This window comes from Penaeus chinensis, chromosome 15 (assembly GCF_019202785.1).
Source record: "Penaeus chinensis breed Huanghai No. 1 chromosome 15, ASM1920278v2, whole genome shotgun sequence".
In the NCBI taxonomy this organism is placed as follows: domain Eukaryota; kingdom Metazoa; phylum Arthropoda; class Malacostraca; order Decapoda; family Penaeidae; genus Penaeus; species Penaeus chinensis.
Window position 1 is genome coordinate 3985493 of NC_061833.1, and position 5000 is coordinate 3990492.

Sequence of the window (5000 nt, forward strand, 5' to 3'; positions counted from 1 at the left end):
CTCCTTTTAATTCCTCTCTCTTCCTTTCCTTCATTTATCCCATTCCTTTTCTTTCCCTCCTTCTTTTCCTTCTTTATTTCGTCTCCTCTTATTCTTCTCCTTTTAATTCCTCTCTCTTTCTTTCTTTCATTTATTCCATTCCTTTTCTTTCCCTCCTTTTCCTTCTTTATTTCGTCTCTCTTATTCTTCTCCTTCTTTTAATTTCTCTCTCTTTCTTTCCTTCATTTATCCCATTCCCTTTCTTTCCCTCCTTCTTTTCCTTCTTTACATCGTCTCCTTTTATTCGTCTCCTTCTTATTCTCAACCGACAAAAATGAAAAGACGATATTGAACTTTATTGAACAGTTTCCTATTCCGATGATGTGTTGTAATGTGCTATCACGTTTTTTATATAAATATATCCTAGTTTAATATATAATCTAACTTTAGTTTATATTATCGTGGGTAATATATCAAAGCCAATTCAAAATGGGCACGTCCTTACGATCCACGGGGGTAGGAGGGGGTAGGGGGGTCGGGTAAGGGGTGGGGTGGGGGGCAATATCGAACTGTCATTAATACCTCATGAGCGAAAACCTAAATTATATAAATCAGTGGAGAGATATACATGCTGATATCATGCGAAGATATCTTAAACTATGTGGATCAATATGAGAAAAAAAAGAAGTGTTGATTCTTTACCATCCGCTGAAAAAAGTGTGAGTATTCACAAGGAAAAATTACTGTGTGCATATTTGTATTATGAGTGTGCGTGTGTGTATGTGTGCGAGAGAGAGAGAGAGAGAGAGAGAGAGAGAGAGAGAGAGAGAGAGAGAGAGAGAGAGAGAGAAAGAGAGAGAGAGAGAGAGAGAGAGAGAGAGAGAGAGAGATTGAGAGAGAGAGAGAGAGAGAGAGAGAGAGAGAGAGAGAGAGAGAGAGAGAGAAAGAGAGAGAGAGAGAGAGAGAGAGAGAGAGAGAGATAGAGAGAGGGGGGGGGAGAGAGAGAAAAAGAGAGAGAAAAGAGAGAGAGAGAGGGAGAAAGAGAGAAAGAGAGAGAGAAAGAGAGAAATATAGAAAGAGAGAGAGAGAGAGAGAGAGAGAGAGAGAGAGAGAGAGAAGATAGATAGAGAGAGAGAGAGAGAGAGAGAGAGAGAGAGAGAAAGAAAGAGAGAGAAAGAGAGAGAGAGAGAGAGAGAGAGAGAGAGAGAGAGAGAGAGAGAGAGAGAGAGAGAGAGAGAGAGAGAGAGAGAGAGATTGAGAGAGAGAGAGAGAGAGAGAGAGAGAGAGAGAGAGAGAGAGAGAGAGAGAGAGAGAGAGAGAGAAAGAGAGAGAGAGAGAGAGAGAGAGAGAGAGAGAGGGGGGGGAGAGAGAGAAAAAGAGAGAAAAAAGAGAGAGAGAGGGAGAAAGAGAGAAAGAGAGAGAGAAAGAGAGAAATATAGAAAGAGAGAGAGATATATATATATAGAGAGAGAGAGAGAAAGAGAGAGAAAGAGAAAGAAAGATAGAGAGAGAGAGAGAGAGAGAGAGAGAGAGAGAGAGAGAGAGAGAAAGAGAGAGAGAGAGAGCGAGAGAGAGAGAGAGAGAGAGAGAGAGAGAGAGAGAGAGAGAGAGAGAGAGAGAGAGAAAGAGAGAGAGAAAGAGAAAGATAGAGAGAGAGAGAGAAGAGAGAGAGAGAGAGAGAGAGAGAGAGAGAGAGAGAGAGAGAGAGAGAGAGAGAGAGAGACAAAGAAAGAGATAAGAAGAGAGAGAAGAGAGAGAGAGAGAGAGAGAGAGAGAGAGAGAGAGAGAGAGAGAGAAAGAGATAAAGAGAGAGAAAGAGAGAGAGAGAGAGAGTGATATTCCTGAGTGATTGTTGACGTCATAATACTTTTGCTCAGACATGCATTTCATAACATGCGCTATTTTAATGGCACCGAATGCGCACTCCTAGGTTTCGCTAACTTGTTAGATATTCTGTTAATAAAATCTCCTACAGGTAATATGACATCGAAACCGCAGGCTTGCAGATAATAACGTGGTGACTTATGACTTTGTGTTTTAAATCTATAACGATGATCGATCCAACTCACGATTTCTCGTATTCTGGCTCCTTAGTACAGTCAGTTTATACAGGACAGCGTGAGAGAGAAATCTGATACTAAACATTATATTCAAGTACATAAATGCCAAAGTTTTCATCTATTAAAAAATATTACACATGACGAAATCAAATTATCTCCGTCCCTTGCGATTGAATGGTGTCCCTGACGATTTTGATGCAGTTGATACCACGATTTAGCAAAACGAATCCATTAAGCACAGCGAAACACAAAGCAGAAAAGAGAGAGAGAGAAAATTTCGTCCGGCAATTTGTAATGGATACTCCTGTCTACGCTAGCGATGAGGGGCATTCAATGTTCTCTGATTCGCAATGGGGCGGCGTCACGCGTTCTTAAACCCCGAAGTCTTTGTTCTCTATTTATGGATCTGGACGTCGTAAGGGAGAAGCAGCAGGAGGAGGAACACGCTGCATCTGAGAGGGAGGAAGGGAGGAGGAGAGGAGGGAGAGGGAGGGAAGGAGGGAGAGGGAGGGAAGAAGGGAGAGGGGGAGGGAGGGAGAGAGAGTGGGGAGGAGGGAGAGAGAGAGGGGAGGAGGGAGAGAGGGAAGGGAGGAGGGAGAAAGGAAGGGAAGGAGGGAGAGAGAGGAATGGAAGGAAGGAGGAAAGAGAGAGAGAGAGACAGAGAGAGAGAGAGAGAGAGAGAGAGAGAGAGAGAGAGAGAGGGGGGGGGGAGGGAGGAGAGAAAGAGTGAGACAGGTATAGAGGGGGGGTGGGAGAAGACCGACAGAGAGAGACAGATAAACAAACAGAGAGAGAAAGAGAAAAGAGCAGCACATAGACAGAGCTAGAGAAAGGCACACAAGAGGGAGGTGGGGAGGGGAGGGCAGAAAGAGAGAGGGTTCACAGAGAAGGCGTAGAGAACGAGAGCATGAGGACCACCAACACCAGACGGCCGTGGCAGCAACAAAGAGAGGCGTTCTTGAAGAAATTCGCAGAAGACAAAGGCGATCCGGATGTATCCGTATGCACGGCTGTTCGGATGTTCGTGTCGACCGGTCGGTTATCTTTCGCACGTTTTCTATTTTTTTCCTTGGCTCAAATTGAAAAGAAATCTGATAGATTCATTCCCTGGCTACGCAGTTTGGTCTGAATGAAGAAAGAAAAATTGCTCTTCATAATCACTAGCTTCGCAAATATACGACACATGCGGGGGACAAAGAAGCGTTCGTGCAGGTGTGTGTCTTCACACTCCGTCTCACGAACCCGCCGTCCGTCAGCCACCTTAGCTTGGGAAGGAAGGGCAGCTCTCTTGCGTAAAGGCTGAGCTGATGCATATCTCTGGGATGCGGGATGGAAGGGTCTGCGCCAAGGGTTGGTGGGTTTTCAAGCGGGTATTGATAAAATCATAAGGGTTATGTATGTACGTCTGTGAGGTTCATGTGCGTAACTGTTTTGTATGTAAATACAAACTGATACTCATAAATCGCTATGGATTTTTCGATGAAAAGATCTGACATATGATCACTTTCATACACATTATTTTACGCAAGGTGACGAAATGTTTTGTAAATTAGAAATAAAATTGATCTTACGAACCATACATGTTTTACTTTGTTTCGCAATCACGTAGTTACACGAATGATAACAACCAGTCACAGTAACCAACTGGTAGTTTCTTAATTATATTCCGTGTCCTCGTTCTTGTTTCTGTTTATTCTGACTTCATATAATTTCAAATCGAATTTATGATCTAACTTCACCTGCTGTCTCATAAATCAACGAAAATGTCTTTATCATCACTGAAAATATATCTTATATACTACGTAGTTTTCAGTGTCAACGCCCAAGGATGTCTTTCCATCAGGCTTTCTCTTCGTTGCTTCTTGCACATTGCAGACACGGGTAATTGCAGTCTGTCTGCGTCTAAATTCCCTCTTTCCCTGTCATGTGATGCTTTCAGTTGGATTTAGAAAAAATATATATATGCCACACCTGTATATGGGATGGTGTTCAGTGGTGTTAAAAATCATCTTTTCCTTGTCGGTTGAGAGGAGGAAGAACATAAAAGATTAAAGAAGGAAAGGAGGGATGAATAATAAAAGTAGGTATACAGCGTATGTATACAGTAAAAATGCGTGTATGCTCGTATGTGTGTGTGCTTCCGTGTATATTTATATATACACACATACATACATACATACATAGATATATATATCTGTGTGTGTGTGTATGTGTGTGTGTGTGTGTGTGTGTGTGCATGTTAATACACACACATACACACACACACACACATATATATGTTAATATATATATATATATATATATGTTAATACTCACACACATATAAGTATATATATACGTAAGCATATATATATATATATATATATATATATATATATACACACACGTTCGCATATAAATATATATACATACACAAACACACACACACACACACACACACACACACACACACACACACACACACACACACACACACACACATACATATATATATACATATATACACCTACATATATACGGACTGTAGTTTCCTCCTACCCTTTCTGCTCGTATCGCGTTTTCCACTTTCCCTTGTCAGCGCAAGTCCATCAACTTCGTGTCCAGCGGGTCGGTCGGTATCCCGGTGCTTGCTTAGCTTTCACTACTTCGCACAATTACAGCTTAAGCATGAGACTGCCTACTGCAAGCATTCCTTTTCCTTTCCTGTTGCATCTCACTGCTGGTCTGTTCGCGAGGGGATGGGGTTGGCAGTTGCATAATTTTGTAACAATGATGGCACACGCATGTATTAAGGAATGTATAATGATAGGTATGAAGGGAGTAAAGAATTATATGCAGATAATTTTCTTTGTATGTGCTTGTGCAAATAGATGTGTATGTGTGTAAGAATATAAATACACATTTTGTGTGTGTGTGTGTGTGTGTGTGTGTGTGTGTGTGTGTGTGTGTGTGTGTGTGTGT